Source organism: Nymphalis io, chromosome 17 (assembly GCF_905147045.1).
Source record: "Nymphalis io chromosome 17, ilAglIoxx1.1, whole genome shotgun sequence".
In the NCBI taxonomy this organism is placed as follows: Eukaryota; Metazoa; Arthropoda; class Insecta; order Lepidoptera; family Nymphalidae; genus Nymphalis; species Nymphalis io.
The window spans coordinates 8,063,688-8,077,227 of record NC_065904.1 but is presented as its reverse complement, the minus strand read 5'-3'; the positions used below and the strand labels follow the sequence as shown (position 1 = coordinate 8,077,227).

The 13,540-nt window shown below is 31.8% G+C and overlaps 1 protein-coding gene across 2 annotated transcripts in view; it reads right to left on the bottom strand.

Moving 5' to 3' along the window:
* Positions 1-13,540, bottom strand: part of LOC126774820 (high affinity cAMP-specific and IBMX-insensitive 3',5'-cyclic phosphodiesterase 8) — a 182,685-nt gene that overhangs the window by 120,501 nt on the left and 48,644 nt on the right. The window lies entirely within an intron of this gene.

Sequence of the window (13,540 nt, the reverse complement as noted above, 5' to 3'; positions counted from 1 at the left end):
TCAGGACAAACAGACGTGTTTATGCACACAAATGTCTATTCTGGGTGGGAATCGAACCCACAACCTTCAGCGTGAAAGGCAAGTATCTACCAACCACGCCAACGGTCCGTTGGCGTTTGTGGTTTGGTTGGTAGATACGTGCCGTGGTTTTTTATTATTAGATTACATTTATATATTACTAGCTTCCTCCCACGGCTATGCTTGGTAGGTCTTAGGTAGCCTAAGTGTTCAGTATAAGCTATCTCTATTTCAAATTTCATCCTAAACCATTCAGTATTTTTTTGCGTGGTGTGACACAAAGATCAAATTTTAACATTTATAATAGTAGTAGGAGTAGCGGCGGGTTTTAGCCGCGATCAAATAATATCATATTCAATTACGCACATTATGACACCGCAACTTGATCGTTATTACGCTAACGGTTTTATAAAGACCAATGTTATGGGTGACATTTATAAAAGGCCGGTGTAATACTCGTATATATTAAGAACAATAATTGTTTGGAATTTTATTAAAATGGACATGGATTTTATCCAAGTATGTAATTATTCATAGGAAATTCTTTTATTTTTGGTAGTAAAAAGTTGGTACATATTAAAAACATCAATGCGTTATACATTAAAGTTATCCCTTACAAATTATTTTATAATCTGTTCGAATTTGTCTTGAAGAAATTGCTGCTATTAAGATATGCACCTGGGCTTAAAAGTGGGTCTTAGTCACGCCATCCGATATTATAGCGCCTAAATGTATGTGCAGTTCCAAGTATTTCTACTAACTCTCTTTGTCTGATAGGACATTAAATCTCTCGATGGTAGAGAGAGTAGACCAACAACATTGAAAAGTATAAAGTTACAGCTGACCCACTTATGAGCGAAGACCTACTTCTGTATTTTGTAATTAACCAAAAGCATTGCACTGAAAACGCACTAATACATATATATATACATATACATGTGTATATACATAGTTTTAATTACGCGATTCTGCGACAGTTCGTTCTAGTAGTGTGTGTAATACAATAAGCATACGAGAAAGTTAGTCAGTGGAAATTAAATTAGTAAGACAACATGGAGGTAGTGTTTCTAAGAGACATGTGTTCTGTATAAATTAACTTTCCCCGACTCAAATTCTCGTACAAACATAGTTGATACGTCTTGGAAATTAATAGAATCTATCCCATCCCGTCGTGCTTTAAATTGTCTTCCATTAATATGAATTTAATAATTTTGATTACAAAATTTAAAAAGAACAAGTTCTGCTATTTGTACTCACGTTAGCTCTTTATGTATTTCTAATCGAAGTGATGACATTTTCAAATCAAGATTGTAAAACGTGAACGGTTTTCCACGATACAGGACTCCTAGTTGACAATCGACTCCATCAACAATCTTAACGGATTTCAAAACTTTGTAACTTGGGTTTTGGTAATAGTTTTTTTTTTTATATCCCGGGATCCAAGGTTCTATATCTAAGACAGTAAGATTGACTCATTAAACGATTAGGTTTTAGTAATTATATAAATATAATGAGCCCGTATTATATATATAGATTATACACATACAGTTTATGTTGAATAAAAGCAAAAAAAAAATCAGCTAATTGCTAATGGAATTCCTAAAGCAGTCGCAACGAAAAGTTATAATTATAAAAGCGCTCACGAGTGAACCGCTCACGCTCGAAGGGTTCCATAAAATATTGTTAAATGTTATGTACCGTAGTTACTTTTCGTAAATAACTCTTATATATTTAACAATTTTATTTATTAGTATGCACATTGCACCTTCAATTTATTTTTGTCTGTTTTTTTTACCGCAAATAAGAAGGATAAGAGCAAGTAAATGATGATGATTGCGACGGCAAAGAACTAACATTAAAGATTTCGCCAGCGGAATGATTAAATTTATTGTGTCTCGATGTATTAAAAAGAAAAATGCTTTTCACAAATTTTAAAATTTATCAATTTCTATTTAATTAATTGAGGATTAAAAGGAATCAACGTTAAAAATGGTTAAGCAAAATCTTTTTTAGTACAACTTTTTTAGCAATAACCAAAACTGAGTTAATTAATTATATGTCAGGATGTACATAGATTGTAACTAAGAAAACCTACTTTAATGTAGTTTTGAAAGAACAATTACTAAGTTCTATAATTATATATTTCAATATAGAAATTATAGATTATATTCATTAAGGAGTTTATATATATTTATTATTGGCGTCTGCTGCCGTATAATCTATATACTAGACCATCGTTTGATATAATGGTTTAAGTCTTTACAGCTATGTTATGTAATGTGAGAATATTAAAACTTATAACTTTAAGAACACTCAGAAGATAAGGAGACGAAAGGATCAGGTGTCAGTTTGTAATTTGAAAACGTTTCGTCTCAAGTTAATGTTCATTGTAAAAGTTTTGATTGAGAAGCAGAATAAATCATGTATTTCATATAACTTTTGAGAGCTGACAATTCAGTGGCTAGAATAAATATCTTTATTGAAAATTACGGATTCAATCCCGGGTAATGATAACTTAATCGATGATGAAGAATAATATCGTGAGGCAACCTGCATGTGTCAGATGAATTTATGTAACGTGAGTATCCACCAACCCGCATTGAAGCATGGTGTAATAAACCATTAAAAATTACCTCAAGGGAAATGAATAGGCCTAGCAATTGGATATTTACTGGTTTCCACTTTATTGTATTACTTTACAAGTGAAGAGTTATGTAAAATCATTGTATTTTATATTATTAATAATTTTACCACAAAACATCTACAGAGCTTGGTATAGGTTTGAACGGTGAGTGAGCTAGTGTTATTACAGGCATCACACCACAATATCTCCGATCCTATGGTTGGCAGCGTATTGACAATATAAGTAATGGTTTGTATTTGTCGACGTCTGCGGCTTTCACTATTTATCACAGGACGACCCATTTGTCCTTCTATATATAAATATTACTTACGTACTTCTATATATAAATATTATGATTCTGTATTGTAGAAAAGAACAATTGTTAACTAATCAAAATCATACCAAAACTAGATTATATATATAGACTTTAGATTTGGTATTATTTTATTGATTGATATGATTTGTATTTAGTAAATCAGATACGACTTCGTTATTTATTCTTAAAATAAGTAAAAAAAATATTATATAACTAGGATAATAGAGAAAATGTTCTTTCAACATTTCTTATAAATAAATATAGAATCTCTATTGAGACTAGAGTGTTACAGTGAGTTAGATAGCCTCACTGCATTAACAGTAAATGAGCAGGAATGGAAATGAGTAGAGTGGATTGGAAAACGCAATATAAGTTGGAGTTATAAAAGAGAATCAGATGAATGCAAGAAAGTAAAGCGCTCACTAAAGTCGTTTTGATGTTTAAGCAATAACTACTTAAAATAAAATAAGCTTAAAAAGTGTTTATTTTTTGTTTAATATTTTCGTGTTAATATCATTTGCCGATTAATACATGCAAATTTAAAGTGTTACAGTTATCATAATTTTTCATTTATTGAAACGGCTTGTACATTAATCTAACACATTACTCATCAGAATTCAAGCCACAGTTCCTGAAAATAAATGGTTTATGCAGGCCCCTCTAGGTGGTTACCACCTTTATTACAACCAAACAAGATGAAAACCAAATAGTATGTATCACTGTTTTCCGTTTTGAATCGCGATAAATTTTATTTAAACTTAAAGTTAACACCGCTTTAGAATTTTCTACTGAATTAAACGATGAAGTATACGCGTAAAAGTAAAATCTAACAGCGTATAAGTGCTTCTGCTCATACTTTCAACTTCAGATAGTGGTCACGCGTGAAAATACATCCGAGATTAAATTTCTTTTAACTCCAAATACGAGGTTATACATACAAATTAAAAACACTCGGTGTTACTAGGTGTATATTCGGGTAACCGCGACCTTTGATATGTCATTCCATGATAATCAGTTGAATAGTTAAGTCGTAATTAACAAACAAACTCACTTTCGCATTACGTTGAATTTGAAATATTCGAACAATGTGATCGATAATAACGTCAATAATTGAACAATGTGAATACAGTTACGAGTTTGTAGTGGAAAGGTAAATGTGCAATTTAAATGTAATTTATTTACATACAAATTCAATTGATTTGCTGTAAGCATATATATACAACAACATATATATTTAAACAATATTTTAAATTAAATTAACTGAGTATTAGAAGGCATTATAAAATTATATAATTAGATCACAATTTAAATTAATTTATTAAATAATAAAACAAATATATCATTATAATTTCTTCATAATAAATTTGATAATATATGTTTTATGTTATTTTATTTGATAGTTCATATGATATATAAAAAGGAAGCTTATATGCACTGCAGTTACAAGTTTTAATGGCTACCGGATATTACGCTCAAAACACCATATGAGGAATAAAATGAATTCTGTAAAACGTTCTACAGATTGCGATTTTCACAGATGAATATGAAATTATTATTTGTACCAAATGTTTTGTATATAATTGAAAGTACAATAGAAAAATAACAGAAAACAGTACAGTAACAGTAAAAGCCTGTTAATGTCCCACTGCTGGGCTAAGACCTCAACTCCCTTTTGAGGAGAACGTTTGGAGCTTATTCCACCACACTGCTCCAATGCTGGTTGGTAGAATACACATGTGGCAGAATCTCAATGAAATTAGAAACGTGTAGGTTTCCTCGCGATGTTTTCCTTCACCGTCAAGCACAAGATGAATTATAAACACAAATTAAACACATGAAAATTCAGTGGTACTTGCTTGGGTTTTGAACCCACGATATTCGTTTAATTCACGCGTTCTAACCACTAGGCCATCTCTCTCACTCAGAAGAATAAATATATGTTAATACTATTTGGTCGATACTTTGAATTTATGTATTATATATTTAAATATTGGTTGAAGTTTTGATGATTTGATTCAATTATGATGTTCAAAGAAATCTCGAGAACGATTTTAATAAAATAAAGTCTCATTGATTTAAAATTGAAAGCATTTAAAACGCTACTAACAATCACATTGTAGATAGAAAAACAAACGTCACTCAATTGAAATATCGTTTTGATTATTTTGTTGTATTCATTATAATTGTTGTTAACAATACATAACTGAGTCTCATCATCGTCAAAACATAATAATTCCGATTAATGTTTTCCGTCTTTTTTAGTGAGCAAAACTATATATAGAAGCCTCAATTTTACAAAATATAATTCTTAAAAACAAACAACAAATAAAACAAAATTATATTATTAAAATCTAAAGTTAAGCAAAATAACGACCAGAGTTGCCTCATTGAGTCCAATTTTGATCATTAATGGCCCTTTTATTCGGGCGATTATTATTTAACATATTATGTCTTTTAAAAATAACAGCCTTCGTTTTCATTTTAATAGTATTCTTTGAATGCTATTAAAGTAAGTACAAAATTAACACAGAAAATAGACTAGACACAAAATAGTATGGTAGAGGTACTTATGGTAAGGTTACATTTCATGATTTTTCTTGGTATACAAGTTGAACTCTAGAACACACAAAAGAAATATGTATATTTTTAAACATAACATTATATTGACTCCCCTATATTTCACTACCTGAGTGCAAATGGTCACAGAATACCAAATGTATTTTGTGACCTGAGTACATATGTAAAAGCAAACATCCCAAGAAAACATGATCCTAATAAGGACGACATCCGTGACACAAAATTTATAAATATTTTACAACTACAAGTAACTTTTGTAAAAAAATAAATTAAATAACTAAAGCAAATAGTGCGTTTGATTCATAAATATAAAGAAATGCATTACATTTACAGTACCTTAATATTACTAAACTTTAACTCAAAAATAAATACCAAAATGTATGCAAGTCTTAATAAGATAATATTCTTAATAATATAATGATATAAATCTACCATTAAGAGTATGAAGTATTCAAAAGTATGATGATATTATATTGTGTATTATATAATGTACGTACCTACTTATAGGGAATTCATAATATTCTTAGTGAAAGTTAAAAGAATTTTAAGTTATTTTTTCTCTTATTCCTGCTATTTAATCAAACGTGATGTGCATCGTCTTCCCTTTTTCATATATATACGATTCTAATCAGACATTTCATCTTAATTATTCATATCTTTAATAATCAAAGTCAGAAAACTTTGGTGCACATAAAACCAGAATTGCATCTGCTAAAGTAAAACTTATTCTAGTATTTGGAAATGAATTTGCAGTAATGTTTCTGCTTTGCTGTAGCCAATATATGATATAATCTGCTATCATAACACAAATTTTAATCAATATTGTATGCGATCTCAGTTATAAAATAAATGTCAGATTTGTGTATGATATGTCACGCGTGTAGCATTGTGAGGGCTGCATTTCGCCATGTTCCTGACAGGACTGCAGAAATACCTACGTGCGCCAATAGCGTGTAGGCCTGCCAGGAGAGCCAGGGTAATAAAAAGTAGCCCAAATTTTTTTTACGAAATCACGCGTTTCGACTCGATACTTTATAGAAAATTAGGATCTAAATTTAAGAATGGTCGCCTGATTTAAAATTTAGAATGCCACTTTTTTATCATTTTTTGAATATTACATTAAATTAATGTCCATAAGTATTGAGTACAGAATATATTAGAAATTGAAGATCTATTATTTTTTATTTCTACATTTTTTTAAATTTAAAATAGGGTAGTGACTGGTAAATGTTGCATAAACTGAAGACATAAATAATTATTAATTTAATTTGACAGTTTAACGTTTAATATTTAGTGTATTACGCATTATTCTTGAATAATTAATCTATCGTATCCGAGTATTTTAACTTATTGTCCTAATTTTAAATTTCCAACTGTAATTACCTATTACAAAAAATATTTATTTTCAAAGTAATCTGAGAAAGCCACCCGATTTTCGTTAAGGTTTTGTGTTCCGAGTCATTAATACTGAATAACATGTAAAATAATATTTAATAATAATTCAACCAATACCATTAAAATGTTTAAAAAAAAACATTTATCCGATATTATTTTTTGGCAACAGCTGTAGATTACCTACATCTTTATACGTCACACATATTTGTACAGACCAAACTACATTATTCATAAATAAACTGAGAGCAGTTGTTACGTATTGACCACAAGACACTTAATTTCGTATTAAATACTAATAAATGTTTGTTTGTAGAGCCGAGATGGCCTAGTGGTAAGAACGCGTGAATCCTAACCGGCGATCGTGGGTTCGAACCCGGGCAAGCACCACTGAATTTTCATGTGCTTAATTTGCGATTATAATTCATCTCGTGCTTTACGGTGAAGGAAAACAACGTGAGGAAACCTGCATGTGTCTAATTTCACTGAAATTCTGCCACATGTGTATTCCACCAACCCGCATTGGAGCAGCGTGGTGGAATAAGCTCCAAACCTTCTCCTCAAAAAGAGGAGAGGAGGCCTTTAGCCCAGCAGTGGGACATTCACAGGCTGTTACTTTTAATGTTTTCCGAAGTCATCAAGCCATCATTCAAATACATAAGTAATTAAAATAAAATATATAATGAATATGAAGATACCGTATGTCAGTTGATACAAAAAAAAGTTAACTAATGAAAATCATACAATATCTAAATAATCAACGAATAAATGAATGACTAAATCTAAAATCTAATCATTGTAGTAAGAAAATCAGATACACCTTCGCAATTTAGTTTCGGATTTCGGAAACGGTTACCATTCTTAAAGGTGACACAGATCTGTGCAGGACATATTACATTGCACAGTGCGCAAGCACAGTTCGTTCTCTATTCCTACACTCTCATAATCTGATGTGCCTGCAAACCATTACGGATAGAGTTTAGGCGCTGAACCGATGGCTTTACGTGCTTTCCGAGGTAGGGGAGTGTAAGCACTCTCGACTTCCAGACTCCGGGCTACTACTGAGATTTTTTTCGACGTAAATCTCAATAACTTTTTATTTGCCCAGCTAGGGGCTTGAACCTAGAACCTCAGGATCTGCGGCTTTATATAGTCAACTAGGATAATGACAAAAAGTATGTGGATCGCCTAAAGCGGTCGATTTACGACACAGCGGCCCAGGGACATTAAACACCTGCTACGTATCGCAAACACGAGTGCACTCTCTTTTCTCTCACTCTCATAATCCTATGAGACTGCCGTCTCCGACACGAGTGCAAAAATTCAGATTCAGGATATTAACATACCACTCGTATCAATTACAAAAAAAAACTTGTGACACCCAATATAGATCAAACTAAAAAAATAAAAGATTCATCAACTAAAAAAAAATCTCTTATATTTTTGTTATTCTTCTTAAGGAATGAAATATGAGCTTGTATTTGTTTATATCACATATTTTTAACTTGGAAAGCCGTTTTAAATTGAATAACAAAAATGAAATGTACGTAGGCGTGGCTTAGCGTCACTAAATATAGTGGCCGTGGGTGAGGCTTTTTAAAGCGAATATTTTTATAAGCTAGCTGTATAGTTACTATTTTATTAAGCTATATGATAAATTCGATTGAACATTCTATACGATTATTTATACTAATTTGAGACGAATAAAAAATATTGTCATTTCTTTGTAACGTATGAATAGAAAGGATAACGAATCTTTTAATATTGCTACATTAGTTAAGCTTAGATATTGTTTATAACACAATCGACATTGTTTCTAACAAGTTTTAAAAAAAAGAAACAAATATCGTACTTGACAAGCCGATGTCGCATTTTCAAAAACATTTTGTCAGTTTTATGTCGTTATAAATCGGTTTTTCTAGATGTTAACCAATTTTTTGATTGAAAATAAAGAAACAAGGGAAATTAATTAAAAATTGTCGATACGTGCTTTTATTAAACCTATTTTTGATTGAAATCATTTTCGATTCAAACAAGAACAGTGATCGATCAAAATCCATGAATAAAAATCAAGATATGATTTTTTTAGTTTGAAGGCCAAACTAATATTTCATTGGCAAATACTAGATATGCAACAGAGAGTAAATCGAGGACAATATGACAGATAAGCGTTATGTCCGTCCGCTATATCGAACGTGACTTCCTACAGCCAAACATAACGGAGGTGACATCTTATAACCTCACCTTGTGTCGGAGATACTTTATCTCATGAAAAACAGGAACGAGGTCCTCTCCGTTCATTGACACGTTCACAAGTTAAATTATTGCGATTAATTATAAAATCGATAAATAAAAATCGATTATAATAGCTTTAAGTTTGACACTTCTGTAATTATGATTTAAATTAATTTTCCAACTCCGTAAATATGAAACTTGATGCATTAATGTGTGAAATTTATGCAACGATCTTGCAGAGTAATACATAATTGATTAAACTCCACTTCATGTATTATTTCTTAGTCATTAAGGACTTGAATATTTTCTTATTCAGTGGTTTTAAAAATTTTCAAATGAAATTATATATATGGGTGAGTAACGACTATTTATTTGCTTAATAACCATAAACAACAAAGTATGTGCGTAAGAAATATTGTTGCTGTGTACTCTGTACATATATATTTTTTGGTAATAAGAGTTTTTAATCAATCTTGTAAGAAGTTGTGCTAGACATAACCATGATACAAATAACAAACTCAAGTTTGTTAGGCCTCCCGACTGCATAATCAGTAATATAATGTATATTCCAGAATACTTAAATTATATAAAAGTTAACTTAGAAAATCAAATCATGCAAATCAAACCACCGAACCGATTGAGTGGTTTCATTTGAATAGAACAAGTAGTAGGTAAAAACCTTTTCAGTGGGTACGTTAGACCCCCAATAATGATTGATGGAGATGTAAAAACAACCAATGAAGTATTTATGTTATAGAACTGTTTTTATGAAGAGGGTTAAACTTTTAAAAACCTACGCTGTTAAGCGAAGCGGGTGAGATTGAGTCATTGATCCTTCTTTAAAGTTAGTCACATCCCACTTTCACTTCGAGGCCATTTCCGTTTCTTTCCCTTAGCGCACGTAACACGTGTGTCCGGTCCTTAAAATAGTATAATTAATGAATTTTTTTTTCGTCAAATACACCATACGTAGGCCTTTTAAGCCAGTGTCATCTCGGTTAGATTGAGCGAAAACTTTCTCAAACTTTATAATAACATCTATTATAAACATAAATAAATATTAAGTTTAAAATGGCCGCAAAGAAAAAGTAAAGTTAAAGTAAATTATAAATACTTATTGCAAACTGCAACTTCTGAAAAAATGTCTTCTTTTAACTACTACAAACATGGATTGTTTAAATGGATGGAATGTATTCTTCAAATAGTTATATAAAGAAAAAAAACTTCCGCCGCGCCCTCGTCATAACATCACACATAGATCTGCATGTATAACACAAAATCTCTTAAATACAGCTTAAGCGTTTCGAACCGTAAGCACTGAGCTTGACCTAGAAGCGTTACTAGTTTTGCCTTTTTGTTGTGAAACTTCTATTGGCGCATGCCGTGGCAGCAAACGGCATGACGCTCTCTTATACATTGTATGGCGCGTGTATTTTATTATTTCGTTGCTATATATTAATATGAAAAATATATTAATTTTATCAAGGAAAGCCCATGTTTTATTTATTTTACTCAATATTTATTGCTTTTCGTAAGTAATTACACATTCTTTCAATTACCATAAATTTCGATGTGTCACATCTGCCAGCCCTGTGACGGCTAATTTTTTTTTGTAAATATATTTAAAGAGCAAACATGAACATTTTTTATTATATATATAATATCGGACTGCAAAGTTCGGTGCAAAATAAAGTTAAAATATGAAACGACTTATTTTTTTAAAACATCTATATAGAATAATAGGTAGCAGGACATGGAAAAATAGGTAAGTACGTATGTCGTAGAGGTTGATAGGTCGATGTCGATTGGTGTGCGGGACGTGTAGATAAATGGACGTGTGAAAAGGTGGATAGATGGAAAAGTGGACACGTACAATCTTTCATAGATTCGTGATTGCAACGCGGATAATCGACACTTATTTTATAAAACTTTGCACTGCACCTATTTTTTTTTAAATTTCAGTTGCTACTATTGTGTCTTCTTAAAGATTCAATCAGTCAAAAACAGAAGATAAACACCAAGAAAACAAAAGAAATTAAAAAGTTTTATATTACTAATTGGGATCCTTACAGACTACCGGTTCCGATTGAAGTTAAGACTTTGAAGAAAATATTAGAAAGAATCGCTTTATACAAGTCATTGCAATATTGTCCATTTGAAGATAATATAACAGTTTGTCTCTATAGAGACTTTAAATCTATTGTCAATGAAATAATTCGTAAGACTGTAGACGAAGACGCCACGAACTTGCAACCACCGGATCGTTCGGTAGGAGAAATGAAATGGAAACCATTGACACGTAATCCGTATGGTTAACTCTCTATTGGTGTATATTTAATTTAAATACGTTTCTTAAATAAATATCTAATGTATAGTTTGATTCAATTTTGTAATTTAAATTATACGTACAAGATGTTTCCATGAACACAAAACATCGGACTAATAAAATATAAAAATGTTATAAATTATACTAGTAATAATGGTTATTAATATATCATACAAATAGGTGATTATAAAAAAAATCTTGGTTCAGAATTTTAGTTTCCAGCACACGACTCCAGCGTGAATTGGTGCACATATGGCAGAATTTCATTCATCATCATTTCGATAGATGCAGGTTACCTGCATCTATCGAAATGATGATGAATGTATATTTAAAAATAAAAACAAAGCACATGAGATCTAACAGTGAGGCTACACGGGTGTGGTTTACTGCGTTGCGACAACTGAGCATTGACGCACTTTCGTATTTCATACAATGTCCTTGGAAATAATGCCACATGCTGCCCTGTCCTCTGACGATGAAACACTTTGGAAACACCTTCTGGAAACGGAAACCAGAGAAACGAAACGGGGAGGGTGTGGTGTCGCAGCGCCGGACTGGTAACGCTACGCAGTGCAATATTGTTTATACTGTTAAAGTCTGTCATGACACACCCTACATGCTGAGCGCTGCGACTCGTGTACCGGCGTAATTTTTTTCATTCCACAGTGATCGTGTGAGACTCAATGCGTTGAAATCATAACATTGCAATGACGCAACGCACAACGCCCTCACTCTTGTGATGTATGTCCGAATTTGAATTTACAATTTTCGGTTACTGGTCTGGCCTGGACTCTCCCGATTCTTTTAATTATCGTTAAAACAAAATAGAATAATAGATATAACAATTCGAAAGAGAACAATCAATATCTCACTGTGAAATAATTAAATTGCGAATATTTTGATGAAAATAGGCCATAAAATTATCATCAAGCTTCGTTATGATAGGTTTATGTCAATTTAAGTTAACAGAAAGCTCATTTATTATTAACAGCTATCGTATAAAAATCAATACCAGCAACAAATTTTGTAATTACAGAATCTCTAAATATCTCAAAAAAGGTAGACACGCAATTGGTACACTTACTTAGTCAATATTTCATAACTTCTTTGTTACTCAAGAGACTAACTTACAAGGTTAAAAATTCTTACTGTAAATCCCGGATTGGACAAAAAAACGTCCAATTTTTCATTAAGCATGTCGAGCCGTTGATCGTATTATAAAATAACCGTTTGTTTGAGCATACGCTTGTTTTTTTATATAAATCGACAGGTAAACTGGCAAATGGGCCATCTTTACTCAGTACCTTGCTTATCACTTACCACCGTGCAGACATTGACGTTGTAAGAAATATTAACCATAACTTACAACGCCAACTTGCCACCAACCTTGGAAATTAAGATGTTATGTCCCTTATGCCTATAGATACATTAGCTCATCCTTCAAATCGGAAAACAACAGTACTAAATATTGTTGTTTGGCGGTAGTAATAGTAATAAGTATAATAAGAAGCGCTGGCTCGATGTTGTGAGGGACGATATGAGAGAGCACGACCTCACTAAGGAGGACGCTTTAGATCGGGCAAAGTGGAGGCATAGATGCATGAAAGCCGACCCTGGCATTACTAGGCCGGGAAAACGCTAGGCAAAAGAAGAAGAAGAAGAACAAACTAGACGGGCTTGCAGAAAAGCTACTTTGGTGCCCTAATAATAAATACACCAAGTTCAATATAATTATGCTAGTGTAATTTAATATCTGCTGTACAGTTGGCTAGTCTTTGAGATTGGCCACCGTGGCCAAAAATCGGTCATAGGACTCTATTTTAGTATATTGAACTTATTTTTATTATACTTTATTTGCTCGAAAGTGAAAGAAATGCAATTACAGACAATCTCCTAGTTCACGTTTGTGTGAGCGCGTGTGTGACTTCATTTTGTTATTCTTTACATACTTCATAATGGTAATATCGACTTCATAACAATTTCATTCGACGCGTATTTGCACAGTGAAGACCAGAACCAAGTATCAAGTTACATCGAAAAAATGATTATTTTT